Below are 27,686 nucleotides of genomic sequence, written 5' to 3'. Positions count from 1 at the left end.
GTCTCCTTAGTAAAGTTCCTTTTCTTTGGAACTTTATTGGCATTTCTCCAACATTTTATGGGACCATTACTTTCAAAACAAATTTTGCCTGTATTCATTTTTTTCTACACCTCTTGCATTCATTTTCCTTATACTTACTCAAAATTACTGTCATCTCCTTATTTTGCATTAATATACATAAAACTTCTTTCATTGTTCTTGAAATTAAATCATTTCAACCGCATATTTAAGTGACTGGAAATTTTCTGCTATTACATATTTAAATAATTTTTCTGTTTTATGCGTTGGCTTCCCTTCAGGAAAATTATCACATACAAGTTGGGTCATCTTTACTGTCTGTTTATATTATCTTCTCTCTAATTGCAGTAATTGCTGTCTTTTTCCCACTGCATCTACCATGATTATCTCAAGACTTTCACCTATATCAGAAATTCAATTTTTCAGATGTCTTCTCTGTTTCTTGTTATTTCTCATGTATGTGTTAGCTCAATATTTATGTCACTTGCATCCTCAGTTTGAACCCTTATCTCTGAAATCTTTCTTTTTTGGGGGATGGTTTTATCATTTTTGTCTTTGAGATCACATTTTACTGAATTATATTCTATTTTCTGTGGTAACTTACTCAAGGTAAATTTTATGTGTATTCTTCATCACATTTTCTCTTCCAGAGGTTCTTTACCTGTGTCTTTTGTGTCTTATGTTCTGTTCTTTCTTCTTTTTTCCTTTCTTCTCCCCTCCCTTCCTTCCTCCCTCCCTCTGTTCCCACCCTCTCTCCTTCCTTCCTTCCTTCCTCTCTCCCTTCCTTCCTTCCTTCCTCTATAGTGCTTTTGCATAATTGGTATGTGTTTCTTTTGGTTCTTTAGCTCATACTTTTAGACAATAATGTTCTTTCAGACAATATTTACTTTGATACATACAGGATTGGCGACTTCTCTTCACACTCTGTCCAAGCTTGTTTTCCTTCCACTCTACATTGTAACTTGGAGATTGTTTCCTTGGGCTCTATTTGCTCCTCTATAACGTGATAGGGTAGGAGCCCAGGAGAGCTCAACTGGGCTGTATGCACCTTTCTTCTTGGATGTTCTTGCTCTTCTTTCCCTGAGACGGGATAATGTTTTTCTGACAGGATTGAGATTACAGAGACATCTACTTTCAAGGGTTTCACTGATAATTTACCTGTAATTCTACTTACCAGTTTAGTCCATTTTTTTTTCCTGGATTGAGGGATATTAATGCAGTTTCCCAGTGTGTTTTTGTCATATCAGTTTCTTTCCTTATTCTGCTTCTGGGAGGTTTTGGGAGGGAAGGGGAGAATCTCCAGTCTTCCCAGAGTCATTCTGGAATCTTCTTTCTTTGGTTACAACTTTTTATTTAATTCTTTTTTAAGCACGTTTCTTTATTTTTGAGTGGCAGAGAGAGAGAGAGAGAGAGAGAGAGAGAGAATGAGTGGGGGAGGGGCAGAGAGAGAGGGAGACACAGAATCTGAAGCAGGCTCCAGGCTCTGAGCTGTCAGCCCAGAGCCTGACACAGGGCTTGAACCCAGGAACTGTGAGATCATGACCTGAGCTGAAGTCGGACGTTCAACCAACTGAGCCACCCAGGCACCCCCTTTGGTTACAACTTTTAAAAATGATAGTATGGGGTTATATCTAACTTCCTTTCTTGTTGCTGCTAATGAGTTTTTTGCTTTTGTTAATACTTTTACTGTTTTGCTTTCTTCTTGGTTTTTACTGATCACCGCATTGGATAGTAAGGACAGATAATTTGTCAATCTATGTTTACTCCATCATATTATGTGCCTATTAGTCTTTAGTAGGATTGACACACTTGACTAAATCTTTAAGGCATATGCAACAGTTCTAGGGCAGTGTACTTGATGGGATGTTGAGGAATATTTACCTTGTTTTAAGTTATAGCAGTTGGTTACTTTTTAGGCTTTGAGTGACTCATTTCAACACTGATTTACATATAACATTGCACTGTCTTCCTTTTAAAAAGTGTCTCTCATTTGGAAAATACCTTGCAAATGTCTTCATAACTTCTTTATGTTGGATTGACCAACTGAGACTAAATATCTAGGGCTATGATTATGAGTACTATAAACCATCTCTTCTCCTGTCAGGCTTTAGAGTCCCTGTATGCTGTAAAAGTTAAGCCTTCCATATGAAAGTCTTATGTGCAAAATCGATCTCATGGAGGGTCATGAATGGTCTGATAATCCTGAAAACTGCAGACTCAAGCTTTACATAAGGTCTCAGCAGAGGTGGATCAAGGTTTTGCAAAGCCTGAAGTTTATTTAGGGACATTTTATGAAAAAAAATATACATTAAAAAAAATATGTATAGGGCCTTGGAAGTAGCTCATGCAATTGAAGCTTAAATTTTATTGACTTCTTTATAAACTCACCTCTAAAGCTCATGGAAAGATTCTCCCAAGCAAACTCAGTCCCAAGTTGATTTCCTGATATTACTTGCAAAGGGTGACAGTGTCTGAGAAAAGTTGGACCAATGTATATGTGGGCTCTGAACCTGATTGTTTTACCCTCTTGTTGTGTTCTGATGTGTCTATGCAGCAAGCTTCAGTCTTCTGATGGCCCTACTCTTTTGCTGTTACTTGACTTCTCTCCTGGTTTTCTGATTAAACTCTTATCTATCTCTAGATTTGGAACCTTTTTTGACTCAATTGGCTAAGATATAGACATTGTACTTGGCTTTTGCATCTACAGTTCTTGTATAAACTGGATTCTTTTCCTGTCATTTTATATGGGAAACACTAACCTGACATGACACTGACATTGAACATGACCACTTTATAGAAGCTCTTCCTAAAGTCTCCTGCTGTTGTATACCAGATCTTAATCCTCTGGGTATGGATGCTGGTTCTGTTTAAGAGTTTAGGTTCTCCTTGCCTTCTTTGTACAGTGTCATAGGAACTTCTGGCTTGAAGCAAGTCCTATTGTTAAAATTGTATTTCTAGGTAACAGTCTATCTTATCCATACTGTTTATTCTTGTCTACTAGTCCAATATGGTGGCAATTGCCTTGAGATAAAGCACATAGATCAATAACTAGAAGATCCATCTTCACATCACAGCCATTAGTGAATTTCTATATAAATAATATTTTGGCATACCTTATCCTGGGACTTTTGAATATGATAACAACTCCTGGGATTCCCTGCCATGTATAGTCAGGAATACCTAATGTCAGATGATAAGAAAAGCCATGACATTTATGAATCATTTTGTGTTGAATTTCAGATTGGCATATTTTTCTCAAGTTATCCTTTATTTTATAGACTCTGAAGAGCAGAGAGTTGGTGACCCTCCAAAGCAGAGTAAAGATTGACTTGCTTAAATTAATCTGTAAATATAGATAAGGCACACATTTCTAGCCTGGCAAAAACTCTTTATCTATCTATTATATAAGGTAGTTGTATTAAAATCCATTTCTTTCATTTTTATAAAGTATAATGATGCAAGCGCAAAGTTTTACGTTAGAAATGATGATTCCAAGGACAGAGGCAACATGTTGAACTTCTCAGTTAGGCAAGCTTTTCATCTCCATGGTGAAGCATTAAAGAAATAGGTGACAATGTACCCATTTTACTTTTAGGAATAATGTATCCTATGCATACACCATAATTGACCATTTAAAAAGTCAAGAAGTACCCAACAAAACTCAAAGGGAATACACACAAGTGTTGGAGCCTCTTCTTTGGGAGGGCTCTCTAGCTAAGTAAAGGAATTTGGCTTTGCAAATATTCAAGGATATTTTGGTGATGCAATGAAAATTACCTCATGAATCTTTGTCCTCCCATCTGTAAATTAACATATACACACCACGATATTATTTGAATAATGTCTACCAATAATTTGCTGTATGGCAGCTCTGTTTTACATTCCTTTAAAGGAGGCTGGCAAAAATACAAATCAGTAATGAGAAAGTATAAAAACAAAAGTAACTCATCCAGAACTAACAGAGTAAATCACTTAAGGGAACATTAAATCCTAATTGTAGAAATAACACATATTAATCACTTCTCTGGTGCCACCAGAGGATGGGTTTGCCAGTGGGCATTCTATGGCCTGGCACAAGGAAAAATGTGTACACATGCAACCCAAACATCTGAGTTTCTAATGTGAAGTTGTGCATTTGGAGCCTGGGTGGGCATATGGTTACATCATTTTTAAATTTATAGTGGAGAGAAAATCCCAGCAACACAATATTAGAGTTGCAAATGTAGGTGCACATAGAGGAGAAAATTCACCTTGAAAAGCTTTCTTCTGGCATCAGTTCAAAGGCATTAAACATATGGCAAAGTTCAACTGGGAATTGTTAAATGTTTACAATTACCTTCAGGTTGGGAGGCAAGAAGCTTCAAGTCGTTGCAGTCACCAACTTTTCAGTAGAATAGAATTGGCCAGTTATGACCACTGGATCTTATTGTAAAAGACACTCACTTCAACTTTCAAAACGAAACAAAACAAAACTGAAAAATATGAGCAATGAGAACTCATGAAATGTCCAATATCAGAGGTGTCCTTGATTAGTTTTCCAGAAAAAGCAGAGCCCAGCATGACAATTTCCATGCTGGTGCTTTGTTTCCATGCTTGAACTTGATCCAGAAAGCACAGGAATGGGGTACTGGGATGTGAAACAGGAGAAGAGAGAAAGTTGCTGCAAGTACACATTGTGGAACTGATCACTGTGGTCTGTCAGCAATGGGGGTTTTATTTCTCTGGGGTCTTTCTGGAGAGCTATGAATACTGCATCTGTCAGAAAACAACAGGGATAGAAGAGGGGAGCACTCATGTACTAGCTTCCATCTTCCTTTGGTGAAGGGTAAGTGCATGGGTTGTTAGCACCCTGGGCCTTCCACTTTGAACTTTGTCATTACAGCTGAGGGGGTTCTTGGAGGAAATGCACATAAAGGCAGAAAAGTCTGTGGGCAAAAAGCAGGAGAGGCACAGTACCCCAAGGGGAGATGCTGTAGGGTTACACCTGTGTGGTTCAATGACAAGAAGATAGACAGACAGAGGTGTTGTTTGTGGGGCAAGAAAGGAATCTGAGATACACTGTGGGAGGATCCTCAGGACATGTTATTTTATACATTTTGTTATTTTAAAAACATGTCTTAGTAGTAGGATGGAAAGGAGAGATTTCTCATGCTACCTATCATGGACTGGACCAGATAGAAGCATTTCATCATGTTTCTTTGCATGTTTTCTCTGTAAGATAGAGGCTCACCCTGTATATTTGTATATTCTTTCAGCAAAGAAGGTGTGAGGGATCTAGTTTTTCCTCATTTGGTGACCTGTGGAGCATCTCAGTGATTGGTGTTATCTTGCTTCTATGTACGTGGATAAAGACAGAAGGAGAATGGAGATGGATATTGAACCAGATGGGTTGATGCCATATTCTAGTGAAAAGACACCTGGAGTCTGCAGACTTCTCTCCACAGAGGTGAGATTGTTGACATTTACTGACTTCAAAGGTTCAATAAAGACTTGAAGAATTTGGGTGGCTCAGATTGTTAAGTGTCTGACTCTTGATTTTGGCTCAGGTCATGATCTCCCCATTCATGAGATTGAACCCTGCATCAGGTACTGCGCTGACAGCAGTGAACCTTCTTAGGATTCTCTCTCTCCATCTCTCTCTGCCCCTCCTCTGCTCATGCTCTCTCTCTCTCTCTCTCTATCAAAATAAATAAATATTAAAAAAAAGACTGTACATATATACAGATGCACACACATGCACACACATGCACACATATGCACATTCTCTCTGTGTCCTTCCATCAGATATCAAAGTTCTTTTAACTCTTTGTACGGACTTTTATGGTGGAATTTGGAGACACTAAATGATAAATCTGTGCTTATCTTTGAGATGTCTACCTTAATGTAAAAGAAAAATCTGAAAGTCTTCTTAGGTGGAGGATGAAGTGTCAGGATGCTACATTTTGTTTTCTTCCTTCCAAAAAGAGAGGACACTATTTTGCTCTCGCAACCACCTGTGCTAAAACCTGGTTATGAGATCAGTTGTTAGATGATTTGCATTGCTTCTCCCCAAATTGTTTGCACATGTCTGTCATTGTAGAAAGAAGGGCTTTCTTCCTTGTTATAATGAATCAGTTCTGCAAAGATAAGGAGGGATAAGATAAGGTTTGTACCCCTGAAATTCTGCTTTGTAGGAAATAACCAATTTTGATATGCCACAAGACATATTTAAAAATCGCTTGTTAACTTGGTATGCTGAAATTACCTAGCGTGAAGGTGATTACATATTAATTTTGGGAAGCTCGACATAGGTTGGAACAGATTTAATCCTGTATTTGCTGTATTCATTAGTTATCTTGTCTTAGTTGTACAATAAGTTTATTTCTACTTCTTCTAAAACAGGCTATATTATGTGTGGAGTGGGCATGACAGGTTTAGAGTCAGACAGACCTGTGTTTCCATACTGTTTCTGCTGCATACTAGGTGGGCAGCTTATGTATTCATTAGCCTCCATGTCCTCATCTGTAAAATGGAAACATTAATATCCACTAGGCAGGGTTGTTATAAGGATTTCTGGAAATGTATATAGGTATTCTAATATAATATATGGCACTAGAAAAAAATCAGTGACAGTGATGAGTTAGCCTGTTAAGGATAATCTACTGTTGGCCTATGGGGGAAGAGAGGCTGGGGCCTGCAGGCAAATATTTTCCAATCAAATCTAATTCATTGGTATTCTCCTAAGCATTTTTGTAGGGCCCATCTATCCCTTGACAATTTTCTTATGTACGAGTTCTCAGAAGCAAGGAGATAAATGCAAAGTGAAATGTGGACCTCCAAGTGAATTAAAGCATCTGTCAGTGTGATCAGCTCCAAATCGAAAAGTAAACTTAATTAAAAAGAAAAGAAAACTCTTGTTGCTGCCATAATGAAATTCAGGGTTTCAAGGCTGACAAAGAGAAAGCTGTACTGAAAGGCTCATAATTAAATGATAGGATAAAATTATCACAGGATGTTTACTCTGCATCTTTGCTCATATTTATTTATTTATTTGCCTTCTAAAAATAGAAGCTGTAAAATTGAGTACACAATTAAATTATACCTGTTGTGCCCCCAATTAACCAAATCCTGGCACATTTCAATTTGTGTGTTCCAGCTGTGTGCATCAAAAAGGAGCTAGGAAATGTCTCCTATAAGCTTGTTTTCTGGCACAAGATTTAAAGACCTGGCTGGTTAATAGCTCTCTGAACTCCTTCTGGCCTGTCTTGCTGGCTTTGAAGGTCAAGCAAGAGGCTGCAATGTGAATTTGCAAATGAAATATGAAATATGCACCTTGAAGTTCGGTGAAGACAGGGATGGTGGCTAAAGGAGGAAAGGGAACCAGAGAAAATCATGGAAGAAAATAGTCTCCCAAGTGAACACTTTTTATCTTTTCAGAATGAACACAACTTTCTGTAGTAATACTTCCCCTATCATACTACTTGCTTTGAACTCTCCATATTGTTTCTGTTCTAATTCCGGCTCTGCTAGTTGTGAGTGGTGGGACTTTTGCCAGTTATTTAACCCCTCTGTGCCTCAGTTTCTTCTCTCTAGAAATGGAAATAGTAGTAGTATTTTCTTCATGTGATTGTGTGAGAATTCAAATGAGTTCATAAATAAGAAGTGTTTTAAAAGGTGCTAATGAGCATCTTGCTTTTCCAACATCATTAATTGAAAATGATTTCTTTTTCTCCTTGAATTGCTTTGGCACCTTTTTTTTTTCCTTCGTAGAATAACCTGTGACATATGTGTGGGTTTATTTCTAGACTCTTTTCACTTCTGCTGATCTATTTGTATATACTTTTGCAAATAGCACATGATCTTTATTACTCTTGCTTTAGAATAAGCCTGAAATCACAGAGTGTAAGTCCTCTAATATTATTTATCTTCTTCATTATTGTCTTGCTATTTGAGGTCATTTCCATTTTCATATAATTTTTGAAAAATGGCTTTCCAATTTCTATTGTTAAAATTGAATTTTACATTGAATTTATATATCAATTTGGAAGATAATTGACATTTTAACTAAATATATAGTTTTTCAATCACAAACATGGTTCATATCTCTAGTGTGTTCTAGATGTCTTACACATCTTTTGTTAAATGTATCCTAGGGTTTTTTTCTAACACTACTAATAACTAAGATGTTTTAAACATCATTTTTTAGTTGTTTATTTGTAGTAGAAACAGAATCAGTATTTTGTATTTTAATCTTTTAACCTGTGATCTTGCTAAATTAATCTATTAGTTCTTGTGTTTGTAACCTATAAAATCATGAAGAAACCTTCACTTTTTATTTCCAAATTTTTATACCTACTTAAGTCTTTTTCTCTTTCCTCCTTATTTATTCTCTCCCTCCTTATCTCTTTTTCTCTTCCTTTCTCCCTCCCCCCACCTTATTGCTTTATAGGGCCTATGAATGCATTTTGAATAGAAGTGCTATGAGTAGACATTCTTGTGCTGTCCCTAACCTTAAAGGATGAGGTTCAATATTTAACCTTTAAGAATATTGTTAAAAATATGAAGAAAAATGAGAATAATCATGTTAACTGCAGGTTTTCAAAGACACCTTTTACCTTTTGTATGTTTTCAAACTATATCCTTAAACTTGCTTTATTCTCTTGATATTTTATTTGTGAGGTTCATTCACGGTTGGTAGGTAGGTATAAATCTGTGCCTTTTTTGTCACTGCTATATAGGTCACTCTACAAAATTGTCACAAATTCTTTATTTATTCCCCTCTTAATTGATATTTATGACATATCTACTGTTTTAAAAATACATGCAATGATCGTTTTATAATTCCTCTGAATCCTCTGTACACTTATTTTTGGCATAGTCCAAGAGCTGGATTGCTAAGTAAAAGGTGTGTTCACTGTTGACTTTAATATTTTTAGACAAAATTCTTCTGCAAAATGATTGTCCAGTGTATACTACACAAACTGTAAGAGTTCCATTGCTTCACAGCCTTACCAAACCTTGGTATTTTCAGAAAATTTAAGTTAATTTTTACCCATCTGATGAGTATGACATTGTATCTCTTTGGACTTTAGATTCACATCCCTGGTTACTTTAGGGATCAAAAAAAATTTTTTAAGTTTTAAATTGATTTAAATTTTAATTGATTTTCTGTTAATTCTGCCCAGTTGCCCACAAGGTAATTTGTATTTCGCTTATTGTTCATAGATTTTAAAAATATACACAAGATATAGATTCTTTGCCAACTATGTGTGATACCCCAATTATTGCAATCTATATTTTCTCTGAGTCTCTTCTCTGTCTCTCTCTTTTACACACAGACACACACACACAATTTCATGCTGCATTTTGATAAACAGAAGGTTTTATTCTTAAACGACCAAATTTGTCAATCTTCTTTTATGGATTTGTATTTGTTTTAAAAAATCCACTCTTGAGATTACAACGATGTTCCTTTATTTTGTTTTTAAAATTGTCAGGTTTGATTCTTCACATGAAATTCATGTTAGTTTATTTTGCAAATGAAGGATCCGGTTTCTTGTTTGGCCATATTTATAAACAGTCTCCCCATCTCCTTGTATTGAATCTTCCATCTCTCCATGGTAGGTAGCCAGCTCTGCCACATGACAAGGGTTATAAAAGTCTTGTGTGTTTCTAGTCAGTCAGTCCTTGTGTTCTGTCTGTCCATTCTGCTGCAGTCCTTTTCTGTCTTGCTTACTATTTTTATTATCTTCCTTTCTACATAAATTTTAGAATTCATATGTTGATTTCAGAAAGTTTGAGAAAAATAGTGTTGGAATTTTAATTGTGTTTACACTGAATTTTTTACATTAATTTGAGGAAAGCTGGCAACTTTAGGACATCTTTCCATCCCTAGACATGACATTTTGTTCTATTTATTTAGGCCTACTTTAATTTATTTCAGTAAAACCCTGACCTTTTATCCATCAAGTTTATATGCTTCTTTAGATAATTCATTCTTTATTATGTATAAAACATATCTTACATATATGATATATATATATATATAGTTATTTTAAATGGTATCTTCTAAAATTACATTTCATTTTGTTGATGGGGTATAGAAATGACATTGATTTTTAACATATACATCATATCTAGCAAATTTGCTAAATCCCCTAATTATTTCTATGTTTTCCTTGCTAATTATCTTAGCTATTTTCTGAGAAAACAGAATGTTTGAATAATGGCAGTCTTTTCTTTTTCTTCCAATCCTTATACATTTAGGATTTTGTTTCCTATTAAAAAAAACACTTTCTTTGATGGTTATGACATATAGAGCAATGAATTTGGGTAAGATGATCTGTGATTTTTTGATAAGTGTGGGACTTGCATTATGGTGAGAGCATAGCCATCTGGTATACTGTTCCTCCTATGTGCTTGATTAAAGTGGGTTCTCACTCATTACTTGTGTGTCTTTATTAGACTGCCAGTACTAATTGCTCTTTTCAGATTTTCTGTATCCTCACAAACTTTTTTTTATTTTGCTTGAAAGATATATTCTATTAGGTAGTGAATTTATCAGTCTCCTCTAAATTTCTGTAATTTTGTATTGTACACATTTTATTTTGTTTATATAGAAACTATGCTACAAGGAATCTTTTCATCTTCTTGAGATTGTATACCTCTATATAGTCAACAGGGACTGCCAGGACAAAACACCATAGACTGGTGGATTAAATAGCAGAAATTCATTTTTCACAGTTCTAGAGGACAACATGGTTGGGTTCTGATGAGGACCCTGTTTCTGCCTTGTGGATGGCCACTCTTTCCATGTCTTCACATGGCAGAGTGAGCAAGCATTCTGGGGTCTCTTTTTACAAAGGCACTAACTCTGTTATGAGGGCCCCACCCACATGACATCACCTGAACCTCATCAGCTCCCAAAGGCCCTAACTCCTAACTCTTAATACTATCACCTTAGAGGCTAGAGTTCCAACATATGATTCGGGGAACACACAATTCAGTCCATGGCAACCTCTTATCTGTAATGATCCTCTTTCTTTCTTCCTAATAATTTTTTCCTTTCTAAAATACATGCTTCATCTGAAGGTCCCTGTGGTATTTATGTGTTGGTGGTAGTATAGTATAATAATATAGTACATAGCTAAAACTTTAAAAAATAAAATTGACCTTCTTTTAAGTTTATTTTGAGAGACACAGGGAGAGAGAGAGACAGGGAACCCCAAGCAGGCTCCATACCATTAGCATGGAGCACAATGCAGGGCCCGAACCCACAAACCGCGAAATCATGACCTGAGCTAAAATCAAGTTGGTTGTTCAACTGACTGAGCCACAGAGATGCCCTAATAAGATTGAGTTTTTAATGAGAGTTTATTCATTTACATTTATTGTAATTACTCATATATTTGAAGTTATTTTAATTTTTTTCTTTTCATTTGATTATTTTGCTCTTAATTAAATTTTCTCCTTTTTGGTGGGGGTGGTACTTCATTGAGGTTTCATTGTTGTACTGTATTTTCCACTCCTGGTTGGGAATTTATACAAGTTATTTCTGTTATTTCAATCATCAATCTTTTAGTTTTAAGTTGTAGAACCAGTGGAGTATGCAGTTGACTAAAATCTTTCCCATCATCATGAATCATGCAAATACCTTCAACTAGTCAGTGTCTTTCTGATTTGCATGCTATTGTTAATCAGTATTTTGAGTATTTTGCCAATTTGGCAATACCATTTTGTATGAGATAGTATTTATAAAGATCCACACACATGCTAAAAATTTCTTGCTCACTGTTCCTTTGTGCATTTCAGCTACTTTTTTTTTCTGGATTTCTTTCTTCCTTCTGCTATCTTTTTTACTTTGTTTAATAAGGGACAGTTGTTAGTAAACTTCAGATTTTTGCTTGAAAATAGAATTAACTGTCATTTTTTAATAACTGCCTTACTGTTTATGTACTTTGGGCTGATAATTATTTTCTTTCCACATAGCGAATGTTGTATTCCACCATCTGCTGACTTCCTTTGCTCTATTAAGAAGTCAGTCTCAATCCAGATAAAAAAGATTTTTTAAAAATATCTTTTTTATTTTATTTTTAAAAATAATCTCTATACTCAACATGGGCTCAAACTCATGACCCAAGATCAAGATTCGCATGCTCTTCCAACTGAGGCAGCCAGGTGCTCCCACTATTTATCTTTAACAGTTAATAAGTCTTAAGTCATGGGCAACTTGAGCTCCTCTCTTATCCTTTGTTGTTGTGCAGTTTTCTCCTATTTGTAATATTTTCCCTTTTACTTGCTCTCCTAAGATTGTAGTTCTTATTAAATCTAAGATTGCTTGACTTGCTTCAAATGTGGAAATGTCTCGCCAGTACATCCTTAGATATTTTATCTTCTGCATTCGATTTCTTCTCCTTATTCTGAAACTTACATTCAGTCTTCTCTGTCTATCCAACATGTCTCTCTGCCTCTCTGTCCTATTTTTCACTTCTCTCTCCGATACATTCTTTGTATCTTTAAAGACACCCACTACTTCTACTTCCACAGCAACTAGTCCTTTAACCTATCCACAGAGTTTTTAATTTTATTTATTAGATGTTTTTCATCTCTAGAGTTTATGTATGGATAGTCTTCAAACCTGCCTGTCCTTCGTGGATAATATCTTACTTTTTGGTCATATTATCAATTCTCTGGTTTATTCCTTTAAGAAGCTTATTCACGTTTATTTTTAATTTGTATGCAAGAATCCTAATATATCATGTCTCCAGGGGGCTATCTTTGCTCCTTATTCCTTTGGTCATTTATTGTTCATGTTTCATAATTTCAGATCTGGAGCTTATACTTGTCTAAACTCCATAATTTGTGTTTTCGTTTGCTGATCAGGGTATCTTGGTATATCTGCTGGCCACTTACTGTAATTTTGCAACTTTGTGTTTCCCAGACTGAATAGAAAGTATAAATTCAAACATCCAGTTTACCAGTGCAGGGCTGTGGTCTTGGATCCAGAGATAGACAAGGATGTTTTCATACAGTTGGTTGAATTTTTGTTTTATAAACAAAATCTCATGTAGGCTTTAGTTTTTCAAGGGTCCCAATTACATGTAGGTATTTCAGTCCTCAATCTTCCATTCTCTTGGGCCCAAGCCCCTGTCTCTTATCCTTCTTGCAATTGGTAAAAATCCAATACTTAAATTTACTAAAATTGGCAAATAGCTTTGGGAGCACTTGTAGCTTTAGTGCACTCTTAAACAAATTCTGATTGCCTACCTTTTCTTTGTTTTAGACTCCTGGAGATTTATCTTAAATCCTTGTTTCAGCTTAGGGTTTAAATGTTTGCTTTGTGTTTGCTTTTACATTTTCAGCACTTCCATGGGTTCTGTAAACATAGTTTTTCGAGATATCACATTTTCCATATTGCCAGAAGTGAAATTTACTTTGATATATGTTTATTCAACAACTGTGGTATATAAGACCATGTTACAGTGTCTATAGTGAGGTAAGATGCAGGGAAATGATCCAGTACTGGAAGTGAAATAGGTATTGTTAGGATCATTTACCAGAATTTCACCAAACAAAACTAACCCTATTGATGGGCTACTGAGACTTTTAGCTAGTGGGACCAATTACTGGTAACCCAATCTGTGGTAATTTCCCTAGCTATTTGTTCTCCTATGTGAAGGATAGAGATATAGAGATATAGAGATATAGATAGATAGATAGATAGATGATAGATAGATAGACAGACAGATAGAGACTGAGGGCTAACTGCCCAGATTTGAATCATGGCTCTTTCCGTTACTATTTATCTGGTCCCAAAAAAGCTACTTAAACCTTCTGTGTTTCAGTTTCTTCACTTGTAAAATTGAGAAAATAATTCTGCCTGTTTCATGGGGCTATTATACAGAATAGGTAAATCAGTACACGTAACTTGTTTAGAATGGTGTCTGGCACAAAATTTTTAGCATATCTTAGCTATTCTTATTTTAACTATTATCTAAGGCTCAGTACTATGCAAAATACTGTAGCTACAAAAATGAATGAGAGTCCCTGCTCTCCGAGGGTTCAGTCAGCTCACCTTTTTGGGAGAGGCTAATATGTAATCCGTACTGTGTATTGTTTACATGTAAAATGTGGTAATTAAGGCATCAGTGCAATAAACAAGGTGCAGAAGTAGTTCAGAGGATGGGTTGATTAATTTTTTCTCTTAGAGTGAAATGAAGTAGAAAAGAGGAGGATCACATGTAGGAAGAAAACAATAAATTTCCTTTGTTGTCATGATCTATTTAATAGCCTTTTGGAGATGACCATTAGGCAGTTAGGAAGGAAGGTCTTAAGTTATTAAAGACAGCTTGAGTTCTTTGTGAACTCCAGGTTTCTGATTCAAATGCTTCCAGTTTTGAATTTTTTGACACTTCTCTTATTATGCAGAATTAATCAGAAGGTGTTTGAGAAGACTGATTAATGCTAGACTGAACATAATGCTTGCTTCAAGATCCCCACAGATTGCCTTGAAAGGGCAGTCCTCACTTCTCTTATTTTCCCTCTATTTTCTGCACACCCCCAACCCCAATTAGGATGAAAAATTACTAATGTGTTATTGTCCTTCTGTTGGATACAAAGGACATGAGAATCCTTGTGAACATTAACTTTCTACTTCATAGAGCTGAGCTTTGTGCTCACGATGCGCTCAGGCTTGTCCTTTTAATGAAACACTTGGTCCAAACACTTTTATCATTAAAAAAGTAATAATGAATCCATTATGAGACCACTGAAGGAGGGTGGAAGGTTAATACATGTTAGAGAACAAAAAACAATTCAGCCACCACAGCCAATGAATACAAATTTCCTTTATTCTCCTTGAAGTCATCCACTAAATTTTTTTTAACGCCTTTCTCTTTTCTTGACAACCATATCTGAGACCTAAGTGAGAGGAGTAAAAACTGACCCTTCAACTGGAAATCTCTATTAATTGCACAGCTATGGCAATGATGATGAATGCTTCTAGCACTGGCTTGAAAGTTCTGAGGTCTTGCTGAATCATCAAAGATTAAATTCCACTGAAAAGCATGTCTTTTAACCAATTCTCTTTTGAAATCTAAAAATCCATGTATAGTTGCAAGTATAGAGAAAAAAGGCAAATTCTACCAACCATGCATATAAAACCATTTCATCACTGTATGGTCACGTCTCACCTATTATTGCTCTCCATTAATTAGAATAGTTGATCGATTAAAATAATTCCATTATTTTATATAGGAATATTATGATTTGGGTGTCCTCATTAGAACCCTCAATTCCTTAATCTAAATAGAACCATGAAACCAGAAGTGTGTCCAGCTTGTCATGTAAGAGGTAGAGAGGTGCCACCCTGTCAGTGTTGTGGGGACAGGAGACTCTGGAAAATATTGGGAAGTTGTGGGATTCTTCTAAGAGACAGGTGCTGTAGAGCTACTCCTGGAAGACATCTGATTTATTTCACCTACAGACACTTTAGTGCATTAGTAATTCATAGAATGCAGTTATTTTCCAGATCCCTCACCCATCCATATGCTCACAATACTTAGCATTAAATTTCATGGAAATTATTTGAACTCCTGAAGTTCATATAAAGACCTCACATTGTCATAAGATGTTCTCATCTTAGTGCATTCTACATGCTAGAATCGATGAGGATACAAAATTACATAGCAAATGGTTTTAGCCTTCAAGGAGCTTATAGTCAACTGGAAGAGACCATAAAGTAAACAGACAGTTATAACACAGAACACAGAGACAATAAAATATTGTCTCCTGGCAATAGGAATTCACCAGGATACTTGGAATTTTCTTGAGATGGGGTTGAAATAGACGTCTCAAAGGAAGAATACCTCACAACAGGTACTTAAAGAATGAGAAGAAATTAGCCAAGGAAAACTGGTGAAGAATGTGTTCTCACTAGATGGAAAAGAAAGTACAGTGGACTATTTGAGGCAAGATAACACAGAGTGGTGTTCAGGGAAATAAAGCCATCTTATACAAGTAAAATGTGCTCTCAGTAGATGGAAAAGAAAGTGCAGTGGACTATTTGAGGCAAGATAACACAGAGAGGTGTTCAGAGAAATAAAGACGTCTAATATAAGTAAAATATGTTGTAGGTAGTCAAGGGAATAGGTTAGAAGCCTGAGCTAGAATCATAACTTTTGTGTCATACTAAGGAATTTGGAATTTTACCCTGATAGCAACAGAAAATGATTATAATAGTCTAGCCTTAGTGTGAAAAAAATATAACAAGGGCAAAGAAAGGTATTTAAGAAGATGGAGTCTGATGCCATGTTGGCTGGACTTAAGTCCTGGCTTCACTAATTATGAAAAATTATTTAACTCCTCTGTGCTTCAGTTTCCTCATCTGGAAAATGGAGAAAACGTCACATTTACCTAGCAGAGTCATTGTCAAGATAGAATGAATTGGTATGTGGAAAGCATGTGGGATGTTCCTTGGCACGTGTGTTGTGGACATTTTGCTTAGTATCTACACCATCATCATGATCGGTAGCACTCTTCAAGGTGAAGGTGTCACAACATTTGGTAAAGTGTGTGGCAAAGGAAATGGAGGGAAGTACATGACTGGGAAGATGCAATAAGTAATATATGGTGATTGACTACATGTGAGGGGAAGGAAGCAGATCTGGGTGATTTCCCAGATTTCTGTGTCAAAAAGTTAGATGAGGACTGAGAAGTAGCAAGATGAATTCTTTCTGTGCTTGCAGGTTTTGACATCTATTGTGTGAATAAAAACAAAATACAGTTGGCTATAATTACAATCCAGGGTCAGAGGCATTGACACCTACCCATGGATTCCTAACTGAGGCTGTCAACTCTACACGCTTTTCATTCTAAAGAGGTTTTAGATCTTCTAAGTGTACTCATTTGATCTTTATTTGATTCCATAGGTTAGATGAATCAGGTGGCATTATGTCTATTTTGTAGTGAGAAACTCAAAGGATAAGGGCACGATTTTCTCCCATGAGCATCTAGCTAATTGGTGACAGAATTGGCAGGAAAAATAGCCCATTTCTCTTTACTCAGACTTGTACTCAAACACCGCTTCCCTCATATACCTAAGGTATAACTAAGCATCAATGAAGGTACTCCATGCTCTTATTTTTTTTTAAGTTTATTTATATTTTGGGAGAGAGAGTGAGCACACGTGCATGCAAGAAGGAGAGGAGCAGAGAGAATTCCCAGCAGGCTCAGAGCTACTAGCACAGAGTTGGATGCTGGACTTGATCTCACCAACCACAAGATCATGGCCTGAGCTGAAATCAAGAATCAGATGCTACCCAGGTACGCAGGTGCCCTCCATGCTTTTAGATTCAGTGAAATTGGCTCAACTCCCATACTACGTGTAACAGGAAGCTTCAGTCATTCTAAAGATTTTAGGGTGAGTGATACAGTTTATGGATTTCCTGAATACTATGATGTTTTTCTTCTGAGTCAATTTCCCTTTAAAAATGCTGTGTTTCTGGACCGATATTCCTAACATGCTGGCATTCTCTCCTTCTCTCTCTTGTGATTATACCCTCCCTGAAAGTCTAGTTATTTTCTGATTTGGAGTAGTTTTACTCCATTTTTGTCCTTGTTTCCTGTTAGCCAGACACTCAGGTGTCAAATTACTGAGTAGCTTACTAAGGCATTCTGGCAGCCGTTAAGATTTGTTATTTGTCTACAAATTATGCACTCTATTGATAGTGAAATCTTTCTGAAACTAATACTTTTCTTTAGCTTTTTGAATAAGTTACAAGCTGGACACTAAGCTCCTGGTATTCTCTAGATATCATCACACTGTAAGAAAAGACACTCATTATTTCCCCCCACCCACCAGGTCCTCCTGACAACACCAAGCATGACCAAGACATTTGTTATTAAGAAGACAAATATTTTCTTTTCTGTTAAAATGTGTTTTAATGCTATGTTTCCTCTCTTCTTTCATTATCATCTTTCTCATTCTTTTGACTGACTAACTGGCATTTCAAAGAAGAGAAAAATATTTGGTGCAGATCCAATTAGACCCCAAATGAAAGACCAAAAAGGTGTGAGGACAAGTAATTCCAAACAAACAATAACAAAGAAGAATATAAATTTGTGTGTGTGTGCCTCATAAATTATGTATATGATTTCCTTCTTTTTGTGTGTTATATCCTATCTTTTGAAGATAAAAGTAGAACACATGAAATATCACAAAGTATCAGGGTGTATCAGGGAAGCTTAATTATTACCTCAGAAAAATATTCACCATAGAGATTAAGAAAACAGATTTCATAAAATGTGATCTTATTTTTGTAAGGGTCAAAATCTACACATATATCTGTATTACTGTAAGGAAAAGAAATCCTGGAAGATATACCTGCATATCAAAATATTAACAATAGCTGTGTATTTAGAGAAGCATAACAAAGGATAATAATTTTTAATTTATTTATCCTCATTTTCAAGTTTTATAATAAAGATTGTATCTGTAGATAAAGGAATTTTCCAGTACAGAATTTTTATTCCATTCAATCTTTAGACATTATATTATTTCATCTTATAATAATATATTTATAACAATATATGTACTGTTATCTACCAGACATCTCCTTAACCAAGTGATCAAATTAACACTGCAAGCAATAGTAAAAACTGATATCAGATGCCTTTGTTGTGTTAAATTGAGAAAAATACTACATTACTTTTGAAGTATTTCTGCCCCAAATGCATAACTTTAATCAAATCTTGAAGACAAAATCAGACAAACTTAAATTTTCTGAAATTTATAACTTCAATGTGATTATAGAAGAAAACATTCTTGCTTTGGGAGATGCAAGCTAAGGTTTGGGGAGCAAAGGATCAGGTTCTCTGAAGGTCACTCTTTTTTTTTTTTTTTTTTTGACATGTTTTCTAAAGTTTTTATTTTAATTCCAGACAGTTAACATATAGTGTAAAATTACATTCTGGTGTACAATATAGTAATTTGACACTTCCATACAACACCCAGTGCTCATCACAAGTGCACTCCTTAATCCTCATCACCTATTTAACCCATCCCCCCTCCACCTCCCCCTGGTAGCCGTCAATATGTTCTCTATAGTTAGGAGTCTGTTTCTTGGTTGGCCTCTCCCTTTTTTTCCCCTTTGCTCATTTATCTCTTAAATTCCACATATGAATGAAATCGTGCTCTTTGGCTTTCTCTGACAGACCTATTCTGCTTAGAATCATACTCTCTAGCTCAATCCATGTCATTGCAAATGGCAAGATTTCATTCTTTTTTATAGCTGAGTATTTTTCCATTGTATGTATATAAATGTACATATGTATATATGTATATATGTATATTTTATATATATATTTTTCCCTCATATCTAGGATAAGGGTTTGCTTTAGGGCGAGGATAAGGATTGGGGTTAAGATTAGTGCCAGTATGAGGGTATGGACCTATTATCCTGCAGCTTAGAGACATCTCCAGAGGGATAAATTTAAGGCGAGGTTATGGTTAGGATGAAGGATTAGGGTTAAGGGTTAGTCGTTAGCTGTTAGTGGTTAGTGGTTAGTGGATTAGGTTTTTGATTAGAAGAATACTCTCTACCTCCATCCATGTTGTTGCACATGGCAAGATTTCCTTCTTCTCGAGGAAGTGATATTTAAAGTGGTATCAGAAGAGTGTGTAGGAGTTAGTTATAAAGAGGAATAATATACAAATCAAAAGGATTTGTATATACAAAGATCTAAGTCAGTAACTGCAGAAATGGTGTTGGTAGCAGTATTAGTAGTAATGTTAGTCATCATGTAGTCAACTGGCATACTCCTTCCCTTCTTTGATGGCAACCTTCTGAAGGTCACTCTTAAATGATTAAGGAGACAGAAAGAAGGAAGGGAAGAGAGGTGGGAGGGAGGGAAGGAGGGAAGGAAGAATGGAAGCGGGAAGGTTGAGCTCTTTGAGATTACTGAGATCAAAAATTAATTTTAATCTAAATTTGTAACATACTGTCTTACAATAATTGAAGTTTATCCCCCAAAATGGTAGAATCAGTGAATAGGTATTTTAAAAGTAGACCTATGTAATCTTGTAACCCTTGAGAAAGTGAAAGAGAAGTTTGTCCATGAATGACATTTATAATATACAGAGTGGTTCTATTCATAGTAGCCCCAAACTGAAAACAATCCAAATGTCCATCAGCAGTAACATAGATACATTGTGGTATACTCATGTAATAAAAAACTACACTGGAATAGAAAGGAAAAAAAACCCACTATTAAGCATCACAACATAAATACATTTCATAGATTATACAATGTCAAGTAGAAGAAGCCAGCCACAAAAGAGTATGGATAATTCCATGTATAAGAAGCTCAAGAACAAGCAAAATATATTTGATATTTTGATAGATAGATTCTATATTTGATAGAATATAGATTCTATATTTGATATAGATTCTATATTTGATAGAAATATAGATTCTATATTTGATATAGATTCTATATTTGATAGAAATAAAAGTAAAGGTTCACCTGGGGGAGGATATGGATGCTGACTGGGAAGGGTCATGAGGATGCTTTCTAGAGTGCTGAAAGTGTTCTATATGTTGATTTCAGTGATAATTACACAGGAATAAACATGTAAAAATTCACCATTTCATATCTTTTTTTAATGTTTATTTATTTGAGGGGGAGAGAGTGCACACATGCATGAGTGGGGGTAGAGTGGAGAGAGGGAGAGAGAGAATCTCAAGCAGGCTCCATGCTATCAGTGCAGAGCCTAATATGGGGCTTGATCTCACAAATAATGAGATCATGACCTGAGTAGGACACTTAACTAACTGAGCCACCCAGATGCCCTTCATCTTGCTGTATTCTTAATATTAGTACATGTTTTCCAAATAAATGTTATATCAGGCTTAAACCCATTCTGTGCTCACCACTAATGAATCTCATCTTTACACGTTTGGCCTAGAGACTTGCATATGGTAGATATTCAAAATATATTTTTGGAATGAATAAAAATTGTACCTACCTGTGCCTTATTTCTTTGGGGCTCTGCTGAATATAATAGCAGATGCTGATACATATTTTATTTCTTTGTTATATCTTTTAGAATATATCTGAGAATATTGCATTAATCCAAGGAACAGCCCTGAAGACCAAAAATTTGAGACTAACTCAGTAGTCTGACAAGAAATGGGGAGAAGTGGGGTCAATATTTAAAAAGAATTGGTCTTCAATAATCCCATATATTGTGTCATTTCAGTGTGATAACTTACATGAACCCAGGTGTGCAACAGATTGAGTGGTTCCTTATGGGAGGTATGAAGAAGTCAGTGCAATACAGCACAGACCCTATTCAGAGACTAGAGCTAACGGGAGACTTTTCTGGATTGGGTGGATATCAGTGTCTAACAGGGTGGGGGAAGAGCTTGGTGGTTCAATTTTCCAGGCAGTCATGTTTTATGTGGGAACAGGCAGTGAGGAGAAATCAGATGCATTGTAGGATTATGAGATTCAGGAATTCCAGAAGCAAGGACCAAACTTCAGGACAAAGATGCTGGCAGAGACCAAACAAGGAATTCTGGGGTTCAGTTGGCTAGACGTCTGTTCCAAGCAGAATTACAGCCCCAAGTCAGGCCCTGGGACAAAGGCCAGGGACCAGGAACCCAGACCTTTGAGGAGAGCTTTGGGACTCTCTGGCCAGCAAGGTACACTGTAGCTCCATGCACCTCCATTATCCTGGGCTTTCTTTGACCCTTCTCCACTCTTCCAGGGACGGAGGGCATTCCAAACACCAATGTCTGGTTTTATTCATCAAGGCCTTGGTGAAGTTAAAACCCTAAGTGTGTCTGTGTTGTTTAAGGGTGAGTTATAAAAGGCAGGGACAGAAAATAGATAACTGTGGTTCTCACCTACACATTAAGTCAAATCTGTTAATGGGCATCCCATAATACACCACACCTTTTTAGTTAGCTACAGAATATTAACTTTCCGGAGACATCTGAGTTATAGTTGAGAGTAAATGGTTCTTTTAAATTGTGAGCATGTATATACTATAATGCTTATTTTAGAAAAGTAATAAGCTGGCCAATTTTTTGTAGCCTATGCCTTTAAAGGAATCTTTGGCATAATTTTTCTAATATTTAAAAACACTAAGATATTTGCTTAATTAATTCCCATCTTGATGAATTTCTTTTTAAAAAAATAATTATCAGAGATAATTGTCTCTTTTCTTATATTAATGAAGATATTAGGACAGAGTAAATATTGAGACAAATCAAATATTCTAGCTAGGAAAACTGGAAAGGAGAAAATGAGTACTTTTTCAGAGTTTGGAATACTTACAATGTGAGTAAATTTCCAATATGTAATGGGACCAGAAAATTTAAATGCAAAATACTTTTTAGTTACTTAGAAATACATTTTTAAGTTCATTCCTTATAATCAATTATAAAGATGACTTTGTCAAAATTAACCAAACTCATATCAGATGTTTCATTAATATAAGTATATTTACAGAGAAATCTATAAATTATAAAAATTTGAATTAATTGTGTGATTTTCAGAGTACCTTTAAATTTGCCACTTGAGGGGCATTGCTAATAGGGTCACCTCACTTTGTTTTGAAAGCAGGCATCTTTTGTGAAAATATCCTCTTGTGAAAATAAACAAATTGTTAGGCATTTTTCCTTTGTGTGTTTATATAAATATAAGAAGAAAAACATACAAATTGAAGGTATTATTGTTTTGTGATTGACTATGACCCTGGCAGGGTATGTCAGCCGGGCCCTGTTGCCTCAGTGTTTCGGTATGCCCCTCCTCTCCTCTACGTATGCTACAAAATGTTATGGTATCCCACTGTCACTTTATTCAACGCCCATTGCTAGGCTTTTATCACTCAGTTTAAAAATACTTATATTTCCTTATTTGAAGATTTTTAATTTTTCTTTCATTTGACATTTTATTCTATTTCCTATTGTTATCTTTTTTGAATTAAAAAAATTGGGCTTTTCATATTCCTCTTTTTACCCTGGGAGAAAGCCCAACCTCTGTGCTAGTGCAACTAATGTCAGAATTGCGTACTGTTGGTAGCTGCATCATTTGCCATTAAACTACTATCTCTGTTAGTGATTCTTTGCATGGAGTTATTATGTTATTATAGTCAGGAAGCCTCATTATTTAGTAGGGAGGAAAGGGCCTGCTCAGTCAGTTCTACAGGAAGACTACCTTCCCCTGAAGCAAAGTAATGAGGTTTCTGGCTGTTCCTGACCTATTTGCATTAAGGTCAACAACTGGCCAGAACTAAGATACTAGACATCAAAGGAGGGTAAAGACCAACAGAAATAAGCTCCTAAAAATTTCCCTTTAGTCTTTTACTGTGATTGAAGGAAGAATGATGTCCATCATAAGCTAACTCTTGAGTTTACTCTGAAGTGAATAACACAGTATTATGCATGCATACACATGTGTGTGCGCCTTCATACACCACAACCACGCACATAAACCTTCATATACACACGTACATGCACAAGCACTCACGTGTGCATGCACCTTTATACACACACACACACACACACACACACACACAGCTTCTGGCCCAAGAAAAGGCATGTAATTTTACTCGACCTCAGAAATGCAATGAAAATATTTTCCAACTGGATGTCTAAATTCTATGCTATAATTACATTACTTGGAAAAAAACAAGACAATATTTTAAAGATGAGTTGCAAACATGTACTCCATATAAAATATTATATATATATATATATATATATATATGTATATATATATATATCACTTTAAAAATACCTCTATGAAATTTACTTTCCAAAGGAAGCCATTGGATTACTTATTTCACATCCTTTTTGGTAATAATGGTACTAAGGGTATGTTCAGAGGCTATACTAATATGTCAATTCCATTATCCAACATGTTCTCTCTAAATGGGAAACTGGGAGTTCTTTCCCTGTGTTCAAATCTAATTTGTTACATTCTGCCATTTAGGAGAGTTTTAAATTTTTCTTTCATTTTTTTTTTGATGTATTCTGTTTATGCCTGGGTGTTGTAATCTTGATATATATTTCTGAGTACTTAATATTTTCTATTATGGCATCTTCTTATCTATAAGTTTATGTATCTTATTATATCTTATTACATCTTCTTATCTATCACAGTACAGTTTTAATTATTTTTGTAAGGATTTCTTAATTTATTTTCATTTTAGTTAGAGGTCAGTTACTGCACAATGATGAAAACTAAAATGTATTTAGACTTGCTTCATGGTATAGCATAATCAATATTCATAAATATTCCATTTTTAAATCTGAATGGATATTAATTTTCCCATTATTGGATGTAGAACTTTATGTATTTCTTTCAGATGCTAAGACAAGGTTGCTAATGGTGTAGTCCAAATCTCCTTTTCCACACTAAATTTTTGTCTAATAAAACCTTCAGGTACTTATACTAATGCATAAACATCTTCTATTCAAATGGTGGTTATCTTGTAGCTCTGTCCACACTTATGTATATATCATTATTTCATCCTGGCCATTTGAAAATTTTATCAGCACATATATTCTTATAGTCTATTTTATCTGATATTAATATAGACACAACCTTTCATTTGATTAATTTTTATATGATCTGGATATTTTTATCTGTTTATTATGCTGGAATTTAAAAATTCATGTCCAACCATCTTTATATTATAATGGAAGCATTTTGTCAAAGAATATTTAATGTGATTTCTAAAATAAATAAATTGTATTTCTATAGTTCACGTTTTTTCCCCCTCTTCTTATATGATTTTCATGAGTTCTCATCTTTTAAGATTGCTTCTCTTCATTCACATTTCTTTTTCCTTTGTTACTTTGGAAGCTGTATTCTCTGTTTCTGTTCTTTGGGGAGTTACTTTATAAATTTTAATAATTTTAGCAGTGCTTTTCCCTTGCTGAAAAATATCTCAGGACCTCAGTATCATTAACTACTGCTTTCTGCCCAAACTAGATGCTATCATTATCTGGTATTCTATTTAAGCTTTGTTTTTATCTTTATTCTTTGAAAACAGTTATTGTTTTAAAGTTGATACATGTCAGATTTACCCATATGCTTAATAGTTAACATTTCTTTGCTCTTATTCCTTTCTGCATCCCAGACCTTCTATCTAGCATAATTTTCAATCTTCCTGAGGCATATCCTTTAGAAGTTTCTTTAATAAGCATCTTTTATAATTAAAGGGTTTTTTTGTTGTTGTTAATTTGTATGTTTTTGATTCACATGAATTCAAGAACAAGAGCTTTTCTGTATATATGACTTACGCCTGACAGGTAATTTTTCTCATCACTTCAGATATGTTATTTCCTTGACTGCTGACATCCACTGCATTGAGAAGTCACTTGCCATATTCATTGTTCCTCTTGTCATATGCTGTGTTTAGGGATGGGGTTTTGTTTGTTTGTATGGATGACTTTCTACAACTATGAATTGGAGTCTCTGATCAGTTGTGCAAGATTCTTTCTCTCTACCTTTATTTATTTTTCCCTGTTCTCTCCATCCTCACTTTATGGAGTCCTGTTATATGTATGTTAGATACCTCTACTCAACCCCTATACCTGTTTTTCACTCTCTATTTCCATATTTCATTAGTCTTTCTGCACTGTGCTCTGCAATATTCCTTTGGATTACCTTACAGCTCATTTCATGTTCTTTTCTGCCATTTGCAGACTGTTGGAATTTTTTACATTGTGCTTTAAATTTTACTTACTAGAATGCTTATTTCTAGAAGCTCTGGTTAATTCCTCTTCAAGTCTTCCTGACCATGTCCTGTTATACTTTTGTTAAATATGATTAGACACATTAAATATTTATATTCTTTGTTTGTTAATTCTAATATCTGCAAAATTTTTATTCTAATTCTGCAGTGAGTTGTTTTCTCAACATAATAATGTCTTCCTTCCTCAAGTGTTTTGTAATTTTCCCATAAATAAGTTTTCTTATGTTATGATAGTGTAAATGATTTTGGAGCCAGTTTAAATTATTTGGACACTGTTAGAAATGGTTCACTTCTACAAGCTTTTGAGAGCAAACCTAAAATTTAATTAACTTAAATTTTTGGCTAGTACTATTTAGAGCCAATAGGTGGTATTTATCCTGTCCTTATATTCATATGAGGCCGAACTGGTTGTCAGAAATTGTCAGAGAAGACATTTTTCTTTCTCTTTTTCTCTCCTCTATCCAGAGTAAAGATCAGGAAGGAACTTCTTATAATCTTGTTTTGGGAGTAGGATATTTTTTCTCAGTTTACCTACAAAACAAATTGCCTTTTGAGAGTATCAGCGGTAAGTTGGAGTCTAATACAAGGAGTTAAAATTCCTTGTGATAACCCCAGCTTTGTCCTCAGCCCTTCTCCTTAGAAACTAGCCACCAGACCACTAGAGATTTTACTTCTCTGTTCCAAACATTAGGGAAGGAAGTAGATAAACTGAAGGCTATCCAATATAATATGTACATTTTAGTGAAATGACACTGCAAGTCTAATTCTCTCCTGATTATATATGTACTGGTTTTTGGCGTGGGTCTTCTGTGACCACCTGGTTATCTCTGTATTTAAAAAAAAAAAAACACAAAAAGAAAACAAAAAAATTTATTTATTTATTTATTTATTTATTTATTTATGAGAGCTTGAGTGGGGGAGCATAGAGAGAGGGGAAGAGAGAGAATTTCAAGCAAACTCTGTGATGTTAGGGCAGAATCCAACACAGGGCTTGATCCTGTGAACTGTGAGATCATGACCTTAGCTAAAATCAAGAGCCAGACACTTAACCAACTGAGATACTCAGGTGCCCCTGCCTATCTCCTTGATAGGATGTATTGCTTTTCATATTTACCAGGTATTGCTATCAAAGCATGACTATTATTAATGTGTTTTTTTCTGTTTATTGGATAACTCAGATAGCTTAATGTCAAAGCTCTAGAGAGCAGTGTCAGCTTCATGAAAAACTATGCAGAGATGACAGCAGGAGCAGAACAATATTATGAGAGATAATGCACCCCCTTGTATATGGTTACCTCTGGCATCTTCCATTAGCAGACAAATGAAAGTAGAGTGTGAATTTTATATTTTAAGCCTGTTAGTATTAAGAACAATGTAATAAAGGAACATTAAAATAGATTTTCTCATCATGGTATTATTACTAATCTAGTATTATTATTAATCATTAAGAATAGAAAGCATTATTCACAGGTTAAAGGTTTTATTATCCTTCATTTCTTTATAAGTTAGGTTTTTAAAAAACAAACCTGGGAATTAAAATGAATCAAATCACCATATGGATTATGTATTAGATGGCTAGGGCTTCCATAATAAAATCCATCGATTGGGTGGCTCAAACAATGCAAATTCATTTACTCACAGTCCTGGAGTCTGGAAGTCCAGAATCCAGGTGTCAGCAGGGATAGTTTCTCCGGAGCTTCCCTCCTCGGCTTGCAGATGGCCACCTTCTTGCTCTGTCCTCACTTAGCCTTTTTCCATGTCCTCTCTTTATGAGGGCAACAATTGTATGGAATTAGGGCCCCACCATTATGATCTCATTTAACCTGAACTACCATTTTATAAGCCTGATCTCCAAAAGCTAGGCTTTCAGTATATAAACTTGGGAGGACACAGTTCAGTCTATAACTGACTATATATA

The sequence above is a fragment of the Panthera onca genome, chromosome A3 (genome assembly GCF_046562875.1).
Source record: "Panthera onca isolate mPanOnc1 chromosome A3, mPanOnc1 haplotype 2, whole genome shotgun sequence".
NCBI lineage: Eukaryota > Metazoa > Chordata > Mammalia > Carnivora > Felidae > Panthera > Panthera onca.
The sequence above is the reverse complement of the archived record's forward strand: the minus strand, read 5'-3'. Positions refer to the sequence as shown.